Here is a 20220-nt window from a genome sequence, read left to right as displayed (position 1 = left end):
TTACTTCTGGCCTTTAGCCATAACTTTCTCCCTCTTTCTATCTTTTGGTGGTCTCTCTCTAGTTTCACAACTTGGGACTCGAGTGAGAGTTTAGTTGGGGGATGCCGGCTCCTTCTCGGGTTTCTTCTTGGAGGGTTGGGCCCTTGAGTGGGGTTGGCACCATTACCATTCACAAGCACTCCCTCTCCACTACTTGTTTCTTCTGTCTGCATGTCATCCTCCTCTGTGTTTATTTGCTCCTCCTCTTTATCTGTTGTTCCAATCAGTGTTCTGTCCAGCATCTTCTCGTTTCCTCTTCGGCTTCCGATTCAATGCCTGCCTCACATATCTCACCATCTGACTCGTCCCCTTCTTCGATCACTCTTTTGTCTCGCTCCACTGGGAGGAACATACACTGCATCAAAAGGTTTCTATGAACCACTCTCTCTGCTCCTCCATCTTCTGGTCGCACCACGTACACAGGCAAACCTGGTTGCTTCTTCACCACAACATATGGCCGTGCCTCCCATCGATCTCCCAACTTCTGCCTCCCCTCCACATGACAGACCTTGACTAAGACTCTATCCCCTGGACTAAAGTCTTCACTCTTAGCTTTTTTGTCATAATACTTTTTCTGCTGTCCTTTCACCAGCTGAGATGTCTGATTAGCCAGGGCATAGGCCCAGGACAGGGAGTCGTGCAGGGTCTGGACATACTCGCTGTATTTACAAGGCTGGTTCGTTGTGGGTGACCCGAAGATGAGGTCCACTGGGAGCCTGGGATGTCTACCAAACATAAGGTAGTGCGGGCTATATCCAGTGGAGTCATGCCGCGAGCAGTTATACGCGTGTGTCATGGCATCCACATGCTCATGCCACCGGGGCTTCAGGTGCACATCTAGAGTTCCCAGCATGTTCATCAGGGTGCGGTTGAACCTTTCGGTGGTTCCGTTGCCCTGGGGGTGGTAGGGCGTGGTGTGGGTCTTAGTGATGCCAGTACACTTGCATAACTCCTTCACAATTGCGCTTTCAAAGTTGTGCCCTTGATCTGCGTGCAATTTTGCAGGGAAGCCAAAACGGCAGAAGAAGTTCCTCCACAAGACCCTGGCCACTGTGCCTGCCTTTTGGTCCCTGGTGGGGTAGGCCTGTGCATAACGAGAAAAGTGATCTGTAACAATGAGCACATTCTCCATACCTCCCTTGGACTTCTCCAGCATCAGGAAGTCCACACAAACCAGCTCCATGGGGGCACTGGTATGGATACTGACGAGGGGGGCCCTGACGTTGGCTGTGGGAGTTTTTCTAAGGCAGCATCTCTCACACTGTTCGCACCAAACCTTGATCTCCTGAAACATTCTTGGCCAATAAAATCTTTCCCTTATCATCTGTAGTGTCCTCTCAAATCCCAGATGCCCGGAGTCATTGTGAAGGGCTGTTTTGATGGTTTCACGCAGCCTCTCTGGCAGTATTAGTTGCTCCACCACCCCTTTATGGGAATCTCTGACACTGCGATACAGGATCCCTTTTTTTACAACTAACCTCCTCCACTCTTTTAAGAGGAGACCCCCAGTGGCACCCACTTTCATCCTCTCACTGTGGCTTGGTTTGTGGTTCCTGCTCTTAAAGTGGAGGATGGGACCGATAACTCGGTCTTCCTTCTGTCCCGCTCGAAGCTCCTTTGTGGTCATAGCAGGTAATGCCTCCATCCCCACATCCACATACACCTCACTGGGCTCCAGCAGCAGACAGCTTTCGGGCTCCTCTGTGACAGCTGTGTCCTTACCTAAGACCTCCTCAGGCTCCTGGGTGGTTTGTGCCTCCTTATATCTCGGTCCACCAGTCCTCACCTGCTGCGGACATGATTGCAGGGTTTCCGCCACCTCCTGATTGGACATACGTGAGAGGGCGTCAGCGTTGGAGTTATCTTGTCCCCTCCGATATTGGATGTCAAAGTCAAATATGGACAGATGAGAAACCCATCGCTGACCAGTGGCGTCGAGTTTGGCTGAGGTCATTACATATTTCAGAGGATTATTGTCCGTCAGAACAGAGAACTTGCGCCCATAGAGGTGGTCATGGAACTTATCTGTCACGGCCCACTTGAGAGCGAGGAACTCAAGCTTGTGCGCTGGATACCTTGTCTCAGATGGACTCAGGCCTCTGCTCACATATGCAATGACCCTTTCCACCCTATCTTGTACTTGTACTAGCACAGCACCAAGCCCCATTCCTGAGGCATCAGTCTGCAGCAGAAAGGGCTGACTGTAGTCCGGATAGCCAAGCACTGGTGCGCTTATCAGCTTTTCTTTTAAAGACTGAAAGGCCTCCTCACAGTCTGCAGTCCACAGAAATGGCTGGTCAGGGTCTGGGTCTATGCGGTATGGCAGTCGGAAGGGCCTTGGGTCAACCAGTGGAATCTCATGCTGTACGGTTGTGGTGTGACCATAGTCTGTGGGATGCTGGGAGAACACATCTGCATTCTTGTCCAGCAGATCCTTAAGTAGAACACGTTGGTCTTCACTTTCCACCGCTGCTTCGCTTAGGTTAACTCCACAGATAGACACTATTTGGTCCAGACTGAGACATGCCTCTCTGTTCCCGGCTTCACCATGCTTTCTATCAGGAAACTCCACCACCTTGTCCACTAGGACTGCGCTGGCCAGATTTGTGTGTTGTTTGATTGTAATGACTCGCTGGGAAAGATTCATCACTCTAACCGGAGTACAACCTCTTTTCACATTTGCAAGCACTTTGGCTACCAGGATATCCTGGGGGAGCTGCACAGAGGGATGGCCTTCTATCAGGGCCATATAAGTCTTCCTTTGAGGTCCAGCTTTAATCCTACACCTTAAATCTATCTCTTTTCCACCTGGGATGTGTACTGTACGACCGGTGTAAACAGCAGGTCCCACAACATCATGCATTACACTTTGCTCGGCGCTCCCCACCTTCACCGTAAAGCTGTATACCACTCTGGATGCTTCTCTTTGACCTGGAGCAGGAATTGTGGGCCATAGGCTGCTTGAAGGTGGGTTTGGGAGGCTTGAATGACATTGGTTCCCACCAGCAGAGGGACTGAAGAGTGATAGTCGGAATCAGGAACAACGAAGGTAGGTACAGCCTTAAGCTCTTTCCCCAGCACTTTCAGATCGATGTGCAAGACACCATGGTAGGGCACGGTCTGACCTGCTGCACCCTCTATTGGTATTTTAGAAGACTGTAGCTTCTGCTTCTGAAGAGCTGGGTGGCTCTGCCAGTAGTTGTATGTAATACTGGTGATCTGTGAGCCAGAGTCAATGAGAGCCTTACATGCCTTCCCATTGACTTCTACTTCCCCTTCGTTCCTGGGTCCCACTAGGGGTGTTTCCCCTCCTTTAGTGTGATTCCTCTTTGCAGGCGGTTGGGGGCCTTGCTGTGTACCCATGGATGCCCCAGCTGCCATGGGCACTAAGCGTTTAGGCTGCTGGGCTTCAGCTGGGCTCGGATCCGGAAGCGCTGCTCGGCACACTCTGGCTGTGTGGCCTGGCTCTCCACAACGGTAACAGGTAAAGCTTGGACTCTGGCTTGCTTTTCCCTTTGCTGTCTGGAAAGCTAATGGGGAGGCAAGGGGTGGGGAGGTCATTCTCATCTCCAGTTGTGACAGCTTAGCCATTTGTTCTTCCTGAATGAGAGCTAACTTCTTAACCATTTTTGTCAACTCTGATAATTCAGATGTGTGCTTTGACCTTTCTGCTTTGGTGTTTCCACCCCCTCCTGATGTTAACTGCACCTGAGTATATGTTTTCTTTGCTGTACTCATTGCTGGAACTTTTTACTTTCTCTAGCTAAATTTCGGAGCTCCGCCTGCAGCTCTCGGAAGCTCAAGAGCCTGGGTGCCATTCGTGCAATTCTGGTGTACACTTCCTCATCAGAGAGGCCGCTCATGAACTGCCGGGTTAGTTTGCTATCTCGATCTAGGAAGGGCCTACCTCCTCTTTGTTTCTCCTCTACCGTTCGCAGCTTTGCCTCCAGTGCTATAGCATAAGAACAGGCAGACTCCCCTGATTTCTGGCTCCGCTCATAAAAGTCAGCCAAAGGGTCTAGGGAGCCTCGTGTGTCACTGTATTCGGCCCTCAGTTCCTCCAATGCTTTCTCAGGGGTCTGATCATGGGGAGGTAGGTTAAGGATTAGATTTCGAGCTTCACCCCCCAGGTGCCGCACAACAGTGGAGAAACGAAGGTGCATTGGGAGCTCTATTACCTCCAAGAGGTATTGCATGTCGCGAATCCAGTCTTCCAGTATCTTACAGTCTGGATTTCCCGTGAAGACTTGAACATTTTTTACCTGATGTGTTTGCATGAAACCTCCATAGGCTGCCATGAGAAGGCTTTGGTTGGTGACCGCTCGACCTGGAGGCCCGAACTGTGTCACATATGGGTGGGCAGACTGGCTAGCAGACGCAGGGGGAGGGGCAATTGGAGAGTGAGCATCAACATGCATGTTGAGGTGGGAAGTTGGAATTGGTGTCTGTTGAGGAGACAGACCAGGAGGAGCAACAGCAGCGGCCTGGTCTAATGCTACCTGAGGGCTGTGCAGAGTTGTGTTGGGAACACAAGCATTAGCAAATGGAGGTGATGGGGTGACTCCACTATAGCCTGGAACTTGAGTGGTAAAAAATGTGGCTTCGGGGGAATGCATTTGGTAGGCCTGCTCAGCAGCTACGTGCTTAACTGTAGTATTTGCCCCAGGCAGGCTCTGACAACTCGGCGCGGGCCCAGAAGGGGGATACGAATAACTAGAGTAAACCTGGGGACTGGGCCTAATAGGCTGGGCTGGGTACGGTGCAGCAACTGGATAGTGTTTGAGTGACTGCTGCGCAACAGGCATCTCAACAAAAACATGATGTGTGGAACTTTGCCAGGGCGTAGCTTCTGAGGGCCCATGTTTATTGCGTTTGCGAACAGAGGCATCAACTGACTTATCTATCTGGCCACCTGGTCTTGCATCTGGGCTGTTGTCAAAACAGAGTGGAGGTACTTGCCCTGAGGCCCCAGCGCCTGGCAGCCTTGGTGCATGGACAGGTGTCACATTCTGGTCAACATAGGGTGAGTTCATAAGGGCTGGAGGGTCATTTGTGACTTGCTCTGCTGGCAGTAGGAGACTGGATGCACCGTTGGAGGAGCACTGCATGTTTTGAGTGGAGTTTGTATATGTCTGTGAAATAGAATCCAAATATGTGTTTACTATGTGCAAGCAGGTTTAATAGCAGTGTAATTAGGTTGTATAGAGGTGCTGAATCTATGTAAAATAATACAATCTTGTAGAAATACAAATGTTCCAAAGTAAGTTGAATATTTCAGTTAGATCAGCACAATGAAAAATGTAACCAACTTATCCCAAAAACTAAATGACTCATACACTAAAAGAGCTCGTCAGTTTAGACTTAAATATCCATCTTAGCGTCTCACTGAATATCAAGCAAATGCACAGTCAGATAAATTTAACAAATCTCAATAGACAAAAATAATCGATCTTATTAATAAACCATCAAATATGTTTTACATCACAGCAAATTACTCAAACTGAAACAGCAAAACAGTTAAGATTCCCAGCAGACTGTAAAGGATATAACGGTGATGGTCATCTGTTTCCCCAAAATCACCAGTTCAGTTTAGAATTTCAGTTTGTTCATTAAATATAACTCAGTATTTAAACCACTGGCTGCAGAATTATCTTCCTCTTCGGTCCATCAGTGCCACATCCGGGTCACGGCACCAAAGATGTAACCCTCTCTCTCTCTCTTCGTGCGTGTACTGGTCTCGAGCACCGCCGCTGCTACTCTGCGTTGTGTTGTGTGTGATTGTGGACGGTGGTAGAGGAAGGGGACGCGGACACAGAGGGGTTCGGGATTGTGGCTCGACCGTTTATTCCACAGCATGGCATCTATAGTGTTGATAACATGAACTCAACTTAAGTTTTAAACAATCAAAGTACATTTCAATGTACTGTACATATAATCTAATAGCAAGCTCTCGCTGCTTATATTATAACAGATAGCTTTGTATTAGGCACCACACATTAATCACATTTAAAAGAAAGAATAAAACATTTTAACTTTCCCTATTACTCTACATTTAGGTCTTTAGCAGTTTAAAACACAAAATATCTCAAATAACTTAACTTTAGCGTGATAACAACAAAGATATTTTACATTGCAAACTCCACTATCATTAACATGGCTTACCTATAGTGTTGATAACATGAACTGAAGAAAAGCATCAACACTACGGTACATCAAGAGGCTCAAACCGTGCTAAGGCACTTGAATTTGCCTTAATACAACAGTGGTATAGTGACACCTTGTGGACAACACAATGCACTGCCTTACATGTGCTTAAATGTCCCTTAAATTGGCAATCCCTAACAAAGCACCACAGGCAGAGTTGGCAGAGCGGACTCACACGGCCAAGGGTAAGGCACAGCAAGCCGACACTAAGCCGGGACCTCTCAGTGCTTCTACCTGTTTGAGGTGAGAACACAGGAGAATACCAGCTCAACACAAAGGAAAAATCAAGCAAATGTGTTAGGTGTTGCCCGGCCCGCAGCTCTACAAATATCCCAGGAGGATGCAACACTTACAGTAGAGTGAGCTCTCAACCGAAGTGGGCAGGGCACAGCTCGTGCTTAGTAAGCTGGGTCTGCATACTCCAGAGGCAGTGCTTGCAGGTTCGCCACCTGGTCCCTGAAGAGAGTGGTAGAAACCTTGGCCATGTAGCTGGACCAGGGCCTCAGGGTTGACCTGGAGTCAGCCGGCCCAAACTCAAGGCACAATTTGTTGACTAAAAATGCTTGTGGGTCCCCTACCCTCTTGATGGAGGCCAGTGCAACCAGCAACAAAGTCTTCATAGACAGAATCTTTAGATCTACTGACTGCAAAGGCTCGAATGGGACTCTCTGAAGCACTCTAAGCACCAGAGACAAGTCCCAAGAGGGTATGAAGGGAAGCAGAGAAGGATTCAACCTTCTGGCCCCCTAAGGAACCTGATGACCAGGTTGTGCATCCCTACCGGTTGCCTCCTATGGGGTCGTGATACACAGATATTGAGGCAGCATATACTTTGAGGCGGGAGGGAGACAGCCTTCACTCTAACCCATGCTGCAGGAAGAAGTACACCACTCAGCGAACAGGTTCCACTTCAAAGCATAAGCATGTCTCGTAGACGGTGCTCGTGCCAAAGTGATGGCATCCGCTACCTCTTGCGTTAGGTCACCTAGAACATCCGCATCCCATCCAGGGACCATACATGGAGTTTCCAGAGGCCTGGACATGGGTGCCATAGGGTGCCCTGTCTCTGAGGAAGTACACGCTCTATGGCTCCCTTCTCCAACAAAGTTTTTACCCCTTGTTCCATGACCAGAGCCTGCTTGGGGCCTACCACTGTGGGCAGGACCCCCATAAATCTGGGTGGGTGAGACCCAAACTGAATAGTGTAACCCTTTTCTGTGCGCAGAACCCAACAAGATATATTTGGCAGTAGCTTCCACACTGTCAGATAATCTTCTAAGGGAATCTACCTCTTGAGACTAGCCTCTGGTGTTTTTTGAACAACCACTCTGATGCCCAGAAACAGGGAACAGCCGAACTGGTCATTCTGGGACCCTCCTCGGAGGAGGCAAGCATCCCAACACCGCTACATTCCTGGGCGGATGCTGAGATAAGAACTTGCCGGAGACCGCTGTGCCCTGAAGCACACGAGGGGTTGGCAGAACAGTCCCCTGAGGGTACAGAGGGCAAATGGGCACTGAATAATGAGGTGTTTGTCACTTCCCCTGAGAGGGGACTACTCTCAGAGCTCTGACACCACTGGCATCAGGACCTCTTTCCCGCAGCTTTCGTGGTGATAATGACGGTCCTCAGATCTGTCTTACCCCTTGAAGGCTGCAGTTGAGAGTGCCTCCCCGGTCCCCATTCTTTCTGTGGATGAGCTCGGGTAGCGACACTCTGCTTTTGGGTGGTACAGTGTGAGGAGCTGGCTTTAGAAGCCACCCAGCAGCCCCTGAGACCTGAGAGTGGCGGAAGAGAGGAGTTTTTGGAATTCCGCTTTTAAGGAAAATGTAGACTGAGGGGAGAGATAACTAGCTAGCGTCTCTTCCACCATAGGCATTGTCCCATATCCATGCTCTTTATAGCCTACTACCAATGAATAGTGGGATGTTTGTGCACTATACACTCGATAAGAGACTTCGGTGTGGAGTTTGGGAAAAAATGGCAAACCCCGTTTAAAAGTTTGTGACCACGAGGGCAGGAAGCATTTGTCTACCTTGCTTTTAGGACGAATGTCCTGCTTCTCAGCTGGCCAGTCATTTTTATAGTCACAGCCAGACATATTTAATCTGGCAACGTCTGGCAACAGTGCGAGTCACAACCTCCACCAGCTCTTCGTATGCTGGAGAGTGAGGTGGCAAATCCTCAACATCTCCAGCATCGATGCTTACAATATCCACCTACTCAGAGCTAGATAATTGTAGCACCAGTGCCTCACTTGGGGCGGAACAAACAACAGAGCGTGCTTTGGAGCCCTGAGAAAAGGCACTGGATCTAGCAGATGAGGGCAGAGATAAGGCTGGGCCCGTCTCAAACCCCTCTGTTACACCCATTTGCGATCCCCATGACCTAGATCGACACTGTGCCTCAGCAGCAGCAGGACCGAAACCATGAGGAACGTGAGCCTGGGCGCCCTCCTCAAAGAGTGCCCGGCAGGAGCGGAGTGGAGCGTCCGTAATGGAAGGTGTTCACAATGCACACAGCCAGCACACTCGAGCTCTGACTGTGCGTATTCCACTCCCAAACATACAACACACAATTTAAGTGTATTTACACTAGGGTGGCCTTTATTTTTGGACTTTATAAATCTTCTGCTCTCACCCACCCAGTCAACTCTCCTTCATGAGAAATGGAAACAAACCAACTTTTGCTGAGATTGGAATACGTTTAGGGTGTGCTCAACAAAACTGAAATTTCCGTCTTAATGACCATAACAGCATGTAATTAATAATTATACAAGACCATTAGTAAATGGTGAATTAGGTTAAAAACAAGAAAAAAGAACAGTGTTGTTAGTCTTAAAATGATAAATTACAATGCTGCTGATGAAAATTGAACTTTGAAAAATTGCGATCTGATCTAGATCATGATAACAGTCCGACATATCCTTCAGCCACAAAGTTCTTGCAGAATGTTAAAAAGTGAAATTACTGTACTATAAAGAAAGTGAACTTAGAACAAGATTGAGATCTGATCTAGATATTTATGACAATCCGACATTCTTCGTTTTTTTTTTTTTTTTTTTGGTGTGTTTCACTCCTTCACCCCTTGTTCTACTTCAAGGCCTCCCAATTTCTTCATAGCGTACTGAAAAGGCCTTATGAGAATGCGGGCTTTTTCCCAAAAGTCTGCATGGTCTGCATTGATGCTTCATGCTTCACTATACCCTTTTTTCCCATTCGGTGCAAATATACTCAAAGAACATTGACAATGAAAGTGAAAGGGGAAAGAGACACGTGAAGGCCAAGTATGGTAACACCATCCTCAGAATGTGTCCTCTGTATTTAAGCCATCCAAGTTAGTGCGCACACATTAGAAGCAGTGAGTAGTGAACACACACACACACACACACTGCAAACCATGGACACACAAACACGGAGCGAAACTTGGGCAGCGATAAGGGGTTAGGTGTCTTGCTCTAGTTATTTCCTGCCTGTGCTGGAATCAAACCAGCAACCTTTGGGTTACCCCCAAAGAAAATTGCTGATAAAGACTCCTTCTAGCTTTAAGCAAATATACTTCATCCTGGCCATCTGATATCAGAAACAGTCAAAAGTTTATCAGTGAATGAAACCTTTGCTAATATCACCAATCAGATTTCAAGTACCTGTTGATAAAAAAGATGCATTCTTTGAGTATACCCTAAATGACAAATTATCTGGATGGAATTTTGCATACATTACTTACTTCTAGTGAAGAAACAAATGAGGGGGTGAGAGGTTAACATTTCAAAAAAATAAAATAAATAAATAAAAAAAATATATTTTTTGAAGCCCCCAATAAGAGCTAACCTAATCTACACCCATGATGTAGTGTAGACAGGGAGGAACACACAATCTGAAATGCTGCTTATGCACCATAATATGCTTGTACTGAGACAGACAACACCAAATAAGACACACAATTTCACATATAGCACTTACTGAAGACATAGAAGCTAGCGCTGCACTGTTTGGACATGCTTTATAGTTTCCTGGTCATGACATCATCTGCCTCTAACATCTCATCACACCATTGGACTGATTTTACATGTGGTTCACAACGCAATCTGTAATGCAGAAAATGTTGTTGCCCAGAGAGAAAAACAAATGTGTAGAGCTTGAGGAAATGATGCACATGTGGCAACAGCTGGCATATTTTCCCTGGGTTTAATAAAATGACGTAAACATCATCACACTCATCTGTATACACAGGGATTGAGTTAGAGTAATAATACAAATAAACATTCAATTTAGATCGCAAATAGAAAAGGAAAAGAGTACAAGGTTGGTAGAGCGGTTTTCTGTTCTCCTGTTCGCCTTTTACATGCACATGCACAGTCCTCATTCTACCTCGAATTACTGTAAATGCTCTAAGTGACCATTACAAATCACGCAGAGAGTTCCCACAGCATCAGTTGACGCAGAGTGAGTTCCCTTGAAAGGGAACACACGCTTTCAGCTGTGCTTATACTAACATTTCAATTTCCTGGGTTTCACACAGAGTGTATGCTGAAGACAGAAAGCTACCTTTACTGTGTTGCTGGCTTCCCTTTATAGCTCCCTTCAACTCCGTTACACATCATGGGGTGAAAAAAATAATGTCATTGTCCAGCTTATTACGTAATTTTATTGTTAATTCGGTTACATTGTAAAAATAATAATTATTTAGTTGATGAATCTATACAGCAGCTCTGGAGAAAACAGTCATGTCATCGTCCAGCTCAGTTCAGTTCTTATACAATAGTGCCAATGCAGTCAGATCAATAATATTGTTTAATAGTAGGTGTCCCCAACTACCAAGCCAGAGACGACAGTGGCAAGGGAACCAAACTCCATGAGGTGACAGAATGGAGAAAAAAACCTTGGGAGAAACCAGGCTCAGTCGTGGCAGGGCCAGTTTTCCTCTGGCCAACAGATGAACTGTATGATTATGTTTCAGAAGTCAGAAGTCAGATTAGGATCTGAGCCAGTCTTGGAGCATTCATAATATTTAATCCAGTTCCATCTGGTTGAATATCAGATTCATCATGCCAGTATGGAGATGGGTTTTGCTGAGGATCTGTACTGCTGGCTATGAGGCATTCGTAAGGGATTGTGTAGTTGTCTAGTTGACCTCTGCTGACGCTTCAGGGCTGTCTTGTGGTTGTGTCTAAGGCAGGTCCTCCATCTGATCTGGATATGGCCCACATTCGGCTGACTATAGTAATCTTGGGAAACTAATATTATTAGTGTGGATGCCATTCTTCTTATGATGTAACAGCCCACTTCTGGGATGTAATCATACTGAAACACTTTAACGACAGACTTTGCTCAGGCATTATAGAATGACCAAAACAGCATTTCAGATGCTGTGCAATGAGATCGGTCAGCTATGCCATCCCATTGCAAAGTCACTGTCTTTTTTGATGCGCATCATGGACTTTATTCTGTAAAAGTGTTTCCATTGTAGATTATGCTCGTGTTTTCTTGTCACATAAAAATGTATCCGCACAAGTTTTTTTATGAGCATTTTTAGAATGTAAGCGCATCTTTGTGTTTCAATCTATTGTTTTTTTTTGTTTGTTTGTTTGTTTTTTTGTTTTTTATGCGATATTCCAAAATGCCCATAAAATAGGTGGATGGAAACATAGCAGGGGCTTCTGTGTACACAATACTACTTTAAACACATGTCTTGCAAAGACTTTCATCCTTACTTGATTAGTAATCTAGGACCGTTGGGAAAGATTCGATCTTCAGGAAAGTATACCAGAGAACACAAGGAGGACTGAAATTATTTTTGACTGAAATAGTAGATTTTTTTATGGCAGCTGTTTTTTTTTTTTTTAATTATTATTTTATTTTAACCTTATTTTAACCAAGTACATCAGGTGTTATAGGAAGTGTTCCTGGTTCTGGCTGACCTAGTTTATGCAGCCTAACAATCAATTAACTAATTTTAATTATAGATATTGATAAAGTGTTATAAAAAGACTCTAAAAGCAGCCAGGGCCGTGCATCTCCGTAAACTCAAAAAATAACCAAAACAATCCAAGGTTCTTGTTTAGTACAGTTGCTAGATTAACAAATAAACAGACATCACCAGAACAAAATATTCCATTACAGTTTAGTAGTAATGATTTTATGAATTTCTTCACTGAGAAAATCGAAAGCATCAGAAATACAATTGTAAATGTACAACCTCTGACAGAGTCAGTAGCGTGTTTACCCACCACGCAAAGCATGCAATTGCGTGGGGCCCCCCGCGATTTCTCCCTTGGGGGATCCCCCCAGTAGTGTAGTTTATGTGATACGCAGGTATTTGCCTTATACCCACTAGGAAATGTCAAGGATTTCCGTATATCCACTTTAAAAAGCGCGAGGATACGGATCTGGTGCTCTTTAATGTGTCGTGACTCGTGATAGATCGCTGTAGCCTCAGTTAAAGAGAAGCGACAGCCTGACGCGCACATGAACTGATCCTCTCCTCCGCTTTAATACCAGTTACAGAGCAAAATAAACATGAATGAACACCTAAAGGTATGTTAAAAGATACAGTTCAGTTTACCGAAATCCATATCATGTCTCGTGTAATCACTTACTCAGTGTTCAACCGCGGAAAGAGGGTAATAAAAAAGCTTGTAAACAAGTGTAATGTCACATTTACCTAAGAACAAACATATTCAGTGACCATAAACTTGTTAGTCAGCTAGCAAAAATAACTCTAGAGAGGAGCATTTCGCTAAATATATGCACCATATTACATATTAATTATAATTTGTATTGTTCTTTAATAGCCTATACAATGCATGTTTGAATAAATCCATCAAGTTGACAGCCACCATTTAAATGTTTATATTTAAAAAAACGAATTTGAGTAGAACTAATTTATTAGTTAGTAGGCCTTTTCTAACCTTATTATTATAAACATTTTGTGTAATTTAAGTTTGTAAACAAATTGGTTCATTTTAACCCTCAATCTTAATGTAGTACCAACTGATTCCCATATATATTTTAAAGCATTAGTTGAGAGATTTTTTTTCTTGAGAATTATTGCCATGTACTGTACCTGATGTACAGTATATCCAAAACAACTGATATTGAATCTAATTGCAAGCTTGTGAATCGAAATGCATAACTATGATGACAGACTGGCAGGAAATGGTACAAAACAGGGTGATATTGTGACATAAGCCTCATCTTTCCATTATTGTTAATAATAGTTGCAACTTGCACTCTTAAATGTGCATTGAAAACTGCCAGCTGATAAAACCTATGATCCAGGGACCATAATCATTTAACATTTAAGGCTAAATGTAGCTCTTAACTGGCAGAGTTAGATGGTGATTGACACTAAACAGTAGAAAATCAGTTCAGTCTCTTCAGCTGTAAATGTCATTGGCGGTTAAAGTCTTGTGTTACTTTATAATAAATTGACATGTTGATAAGACACACATAAGCATTGTTTCAGAATGCTCTAAATTACATGTAGCTTAGATCAGATGCATACTAAATGCATTAGTGAGTGTGGTGGTGCTTATGGGTGGTCGCTCTGGGACAGGTGGGTATGAGGCTGGGAGGAAAAAATCACAGTATACTGACTACAAAAAAGTAGACTCCTCAAAAGATATAAAACTTTGGATGACCAGTAATTTTCTTCTATTAAATTCAGATAAGACTGAGGTATTACTATTGGACCAAAAACGTGTACACAATCTCTTATAATACAATTTGCATTTAGAATGATGTACTGTTACTTTTCCTCTACAGGGTGTTATATTAGACTGCAACTTGTCCTTTGAAAATCATATTTCATATGTTACAAACGCAGCCTTCTTCCACCTCAGAAACATTGCTAAGCTACGGAACATGTTATCTGTTTCTGATACAGAAAAGTTAGTTCATGCATTCTAGACTAGGTTACTGTAATGCATTACTAGCAGGTTGTCCTGCATCCTCAAAAAACAAGCTACAACTAGTCCAAAATCCAGCTGCTAGAGTTCTTGCCAGGTCAAGAAAATATGATAATATAACACCAATTTTATCATCTCTACACTGGTTACCAATTAAGTTCCGTATCGATTATAAAGTATTTCTACAGACCAATAAGGCCCTAAATGGCTTAGCTCCTGTGTATTTAACTGATCTTCTATCACCCTACAATCCATCACACTCTTTAAGATCACAAAACTCTGGGCTTCTGGTTGTACCTAGAATATTTAAGTCCACTAAAGGAGGGAGAGCGTTTTCACATTTGGCTCCTAAACTCTGGAATAGCCTTCCTGATAATGTTCAGGGCTCAGACTCACTCACCCAGTTTAAATCTATATTAAAGATGGATCTCTTTAGTCAAGCCTTCACATAATGCATCTCATTTCCTTGTACTCCAGTTATATCAGATCAATTGCTCATGACAATCTTTGCTTAATCTTATGAACCACAGCTATGCTAATTATTCTACCATTTGCTTTTTTGTTTTTACCTCGGGATGCCCAACCCCAGCAAGGACTTCAGATGATGCAAACTCTTGATTAGCATGCACCATTTCAAATTTTGCTATATATCCTAATCATTGTTAACATGTTTTCATTACTTCCATGACCTCATTGTTTCTACCTTAAATTAATACATTGCTTAAATTAATACATTGTTAGCTAACTGCGTGATTTGTATATGTACATTGCTGAAATTACAAAAAATTGGACACAGCCATCTCTGATAACAGATTACTCTAAATTGTAATGTTGACATGCATTCTCTGTAAAGCTGCTTTGAAACGATATATTGTGAAAAGCGCTATATGTAAATATGTATATATATAAATGTGAATTGAATTGAATTGTATGCCAGGTCAAAGAGATGTGGTTTTAGTCTAGAGTTAAACTGAGAGAGTGTGTCTGCTTCCTGAACAATGCTAGGAAGACTGTTCCAGAGTTTAGTTGCTAAATAGGAAAAGGATCTACCGCCTGCCATTGATTTTGATATTCTAGGTATTATGAACTGCCCAGAATTTTGAGATGTATGATGTTTAATAGGGAGCCTATGTAGTGTTGATAGAACAGGGCTAATATGGTCATTCTTCCTGGTTCTAGTAAGAACTGTAGCTTCTGCATTTTGGAACAGTTAGGCAACCACCCAGTAGAGAATTAGAATAATCTAGCCTTGAGGTCAATAACACATGAACTAACTTTTCTGCATTTGTCATTGAGAGCATATGCAGTAGCTTAGATATATTTTTAAGATGGAAGAATGTGGTTTTACTAGGGGTGTGACGAGATCTCGTGGCACGAGATCTCGCGAGACTAAACTGTGACGAGATTTCTCGTCGAGGCGAAAAGTAGTCTCGTGATGTTGCCATGACAGAGTGTTAGGATGATTAGGAAAGAATATGCCACCGCTACGTTTACATTATGCCTCCACTGTCGTTTTGCTTTGTATTTAAATAAAAAAAAAACATTTAATTCAGTTGGATAACGGTCGCCGCCGCTCCATATTTACAGAGTACACGCGACCGTTTAAAAGTGAAAGTAAACGCGCGCGCGCATTCAAACGTGATTTCAATACCCCGCATTTTGAAAGCGGCTCACTGATGAATACAGATATCTCTCAGTATGAAAGCTATTTTAGGCTGGGCAGTGTAGTTGTAACCATCTCTCAGCTCTGTATCAAAGAAAAATTTGGTCTTATTTGATCTTTGAATATTGAGAGAGTGCGATTATGGTTGCACTTATTGTAAAGTGTTACCATAAAAATAAATAACAGTTGTATTTACTAGTACAAACAATAAGGTTTCATTTGTTAACATTAGTTAATGCACTGTGAGCTATCATGAACTAACAATGAATGACTATTTTTATCAACAAAGATTAATAAATACTGTAGCAAATATATTGCTTGTTGTTAGTTGATGTTGGTTAATACATTAATGTTAATAAATGAGACCTTATTGTATAGTGTTACCATTTTTATTTATACTGTTTTTATTTCTGTGATCAGATTGTGGAGAGGAGTTCAGTTAGGAGGTCAAAAGCTGTAGAAGCTCATAATTCATGTACAGTAAGATCTGAAGAGAAGCCAGTCAGTTGAGTTAGTGGCAAAACCTTTTACATTACTTGAGTATTGTTGTCTTTTACTGCATATGATAATTCAGTCTCAGAAAGTAGAACTGAAATGACATTCATTACAAAATGATTAGTTAAAACATTTCAAATACACCTGCAGAATATTTTTCTAGTCATGTATTTCGCCATCTTGTCTCGTCTCGTGAACTCAATCTCGAGTCTCGTCTCGTCTCGTGAGATACTGGTCTCGTCACACCCCTAGGTTTTACATATGCTAGAAATGTGGCTTTCAAATGAAAGATTGGTAACAAAGAGCACACCCAGGTTCCTAACTAACAACGAAGACGTAACAGAGCAGCCACCAAGTGTTAGACAATATTCTGGGTTATTACATGCAGAGGTTTTTGGTCCAATAATTAAAACCCCTGTTTAAAAGATTAAAAATTAACATTTTTTATTAAGGCAACATGCTACATAAGACAGACATATTGTCACCTTTATGTTCAGTTTGTTTTTGTTTTTTTTAAATTTTAGTATGTTTTCATTAGTTTCATGTTTCCTTTGTTCAGTTTTCCCGCTTCTCATTTGTTTACATTTGGTTCAGCTGTGTTTGATTAATCATCTCGTTTGTGTTTGCAACTTTAGTTGTACCTTGTCTTTTATTTTCTGTTCGGTCACAGTTATATTATCCGTGTTTGCTTCCTGTCTGCCTGCCTTTAGGAATATTATTATTAAAACTATTGTTGTTTGGAACCTTCTTCTCTGCCCTTTGGGGCAGTCGTGGCCTAATGGATAGAGAGTCTGACTTGTAACCCAAAGGTCATGGGTTTGAGTCTCATGTCCGGCAGGGATTGTTGGTGAGGGGAGTGAATTTCCAGCGCTCTCCCCACCTTCAATACCACGACTGAGGTGAGACCCTTGAGCAAGGCACCGTACCCCCAACTGCTCCCCGGGCGCCGCAGCAATGGCTGCCCACTGCTCTGGGTGCGTGTTCACTGCTGTGTGTGTGCACTTGGATGGGTTAAATGCAGAGCACAAATTCCGAGTATGGGTCACCATACTTGGCCACATGTCACTTCACTTCACTTCACTTCTCGTCTTTGTCTGTTTGCCCCTGCAAATGCCCCGTGACACATTATTATTATTATTATTATTATATTACTACAGTTATATTAATATGTCCATAATATTGCTGTGGAAATAATTGGTTTCCACATGGTTTCCACATGGTCACAGTTTTTCATGGTCTGTGGTATTAATTTGTCAATGCTTTTACACTTTAATATGTCCTTTTAATGTTTGATAGTTGAAGAGTGAGTAGAATAATGTCATCTCATTGTACACAGTTTTTGAAAATGTTTATTGCATTCATAGAGAGGAACTTTCACTAATTGTTTACAGTTTAATGTAAATTAATCCCATAATTCACGCAAAGAGTAGGAAAAAATGGATATAAGTTGCATGTTGCTTTATTTCAAAAGTAACTACTGTGTGCATAATAATAGTAGTAGTTTATTTGCAAGTTACATTGAACCTGCAACATTGCTAGCTAATATATAACTCCAAATTATGTGTTCTTTTATAGTTTCCTCATTTGATTTTAGTTGAAATGTAAAGATTTTCACCCATATAAAAAATAATCTTAACACTGACAAAGCATGTAACACAAAGGCTACTCATTTTCATAAATACACGCGATGAAGTAAAAAGATTATATGAAAACAATGTCTATAATAATATGAAAGAAATATTTTAATAGGTTATGACATTTGTCTGTAATGTTATGTTGTATTTATTGTGCATTAGCCACTTAGCCAAGATGCTGGGACGGTCAGTTGAACAACAAGATTGCAGCACATCTCAATTCTCACAAGGATGCTTTCTGTGTCCTCGCGTCCTTCCGAGTTCGTTCTTTCAAGGTCGCCTGGCAAGACTGAACAAGTGTTCTTGGAATTGAGAAACAGTCCATGATGACTCAGTAGCCCATGTAATGAATGACAATGAAAAAAAAAATGAAAAAAAAAAAAACTAACTAGACATATAAACAGTATTACAAGATTGTATTCAATATCAGTATGCTTAAATCTCATTAGCATAGCTTCTTTCCATTCTCTTGAAAAATCTACAAAGACATAAAAGATGTGTTTGAGCTTCCCCGAGTTGTACAGTACATCTTACAATGGCCATCCAATGGACTCTGCCATGACTGTGAATACTTCATCTGGAAATTGTGCTTTTCCGCCTGGAAGTATGTGCAAATGGTTGCCATATTGGATTTTATCAGTTTAATCATCCTAGCCCATCCCAGCATTAACCTCACCTGCTCTTGGCACCCTGTGTACATCATGAGGGCAGACAGTTTTCTACAGTCTCATTGAACATCTGCCATCCAGAGAATGACAAGTAAACATTGGGGTTATTTGACTACTCCTGCTGCCATTTCTGCTGGGTGGGACTGGCCTGGTTCCAAGAGATATGCAAATCATGACTGCAGCAGAAACAACACTGAAGTAGCTTTCCAAGCTTAAGAAAATACCCAGCTTCATCTGGTACTCCTTGCTACAGATATTGATTGAGTGGATGAGAATAATTTTCACAATTTTCATGTGAAGTATGTGTAAATGGTTGCCATACTGGGTTTTATCAGTTTAATCAGTCTCTTTCTCTCTCTCACGCAGAATGGGATCCTCCACCGCCACGCCAAGTTAGGTCCTTACAACACGGCCCACATTCTCACATTTTTAGACAGACTACACAACATCGTCACAGCAGAAGAACAAATGGATGCAGAGCAGATGAGATACATTGTCAACTGGGACAATGTATCTTTCCACCAATCTGCCCTGGTCCAAAACTGGTTTCATTGTCATCCACAATTTTAACCCCATTGAAGAGTTTTTTTTTTCTTTTTTTTTTTTTTTCTTTTTTTCCAGCATGGTGGTGGAAGGTTTACAATCTCCAGCCCTATGTCAGGATACCCCTCATTCAAGCCATGAAGGAGCCTGTGACCTAATTGTTGCAGTGTCTGTGCAAGGATGGATTCACCATTCAAGAAGATTCTTCCCTCACCAGAGAGGACATCGCCTGTGATGTGGATGAAGTGCTATGGCCAGATCCAGCTAGGCGAAGAGATGATGCTTAGGTGTTTTTTCTATATATATATTATTTTTTTTCCCCCATTTAAAATTTGTATTTAGAACATGTTCTGATTTTCAGTGCAAAATGCAACCTTTGGAAAGGCATGGCTGTATTGAATGATTTACAATGTGGTGAGAAATAAATATTTTCATCAATGTACAGTACTGGTGTGTGTGTGCGTGTGTGAGTGTGTGCGTGTGTGTGTGTGTGTGTGTGTGTACTTGTTTTGCCTATACTTGTGAGGACCAAATGTCCTCACTTACATTGTGAAATGCTTTCACAACCCACTAGTGAGGACATTGACTGGTCCTCACTAATTTTATGTCAGCCAAAAGAGGTTTTTAAGTCTAATGAAGATAGCAAAACAAACCTGTGTGTGTGTGTGTAGTGTAGTGTAGGGGGATAGAAAATACAGTTTGTACAGTATAAAATGCATTACGGCCTATGGAAAGTCCCCACAATTCACAAAAACACAACATGTGTCTGTGTGTGTGTGTGTGTGTGTGTGTGTGTGTGTGTGTGTGTGTGTTTTTAGTTTTTTTTTTTTTTTTTTTTTGTCAATATATTCATGTACTTTAACCCAGATCAAACCCAGACTACAAACCCAATTCCAAAAAAGTTGAGACACTGTACAAATTGTGAATAAAAAAGGAATGCAATAATTTACAAATATCATAAACTTATATTTTATTCACAATAGAATATAGATAACATATCAAATGTTGAAAGTGAGACATTTTGAAATGTCATGCCAAATATTGGCTCATTTTGGATTTCATGAG

At 42.5% G+C, this 20220-nt stretch overlaps 1 long non-coding RNA gene across 3 annotated transcripts in view; it reads left to right on the top strand.

Annotated features, from left to right (window-relative positions):
• LOC125258496 overlaps positions 1-19815 on the top strand; it is a 38906-nt gene extending 19091 nt beyond the window's left edge. For 2 of the 3 annotated variants that reach the window (XR_007182639.1, XR_007182640.1), the window contains exon 5: positions 19234-19815. This is a non-coding gene — a long non-coding RNA (uncharacterized LOC125258496). Of the gene's footprint in view, positions 1-18978 lie in introns of all 3 variants that reach the window. The other variant, XR_007182642.1, reaches the window with a different exon arrangement.
• The last annotated feature ends 405 nt before the right edge of the window (positions 19816-20220 follow it).

The sequence above is a fragment of the Megalobrama amblycephala genome, linkage group LG2, assembly GCF_018812025.1.
Source record: "Megalobrama amblycephala isolate DHTTF-2021 linkage group LG2, ASM1881202v1, whole genome shotgun sequence".
Taxonomy (NCBI): domain Eukaryota; kingdom Metazoa; phylum Chordata; class Actinopteri; order Cypriniformes; family Xenocyprididae; genus Megalobrama; species Megalobrama amblycephala.
The sequence above is the reverse complement of the archived record's forward strand: the minus strand, read 5'-3'. Positions and strand labels throughout refer to the sequence as shown.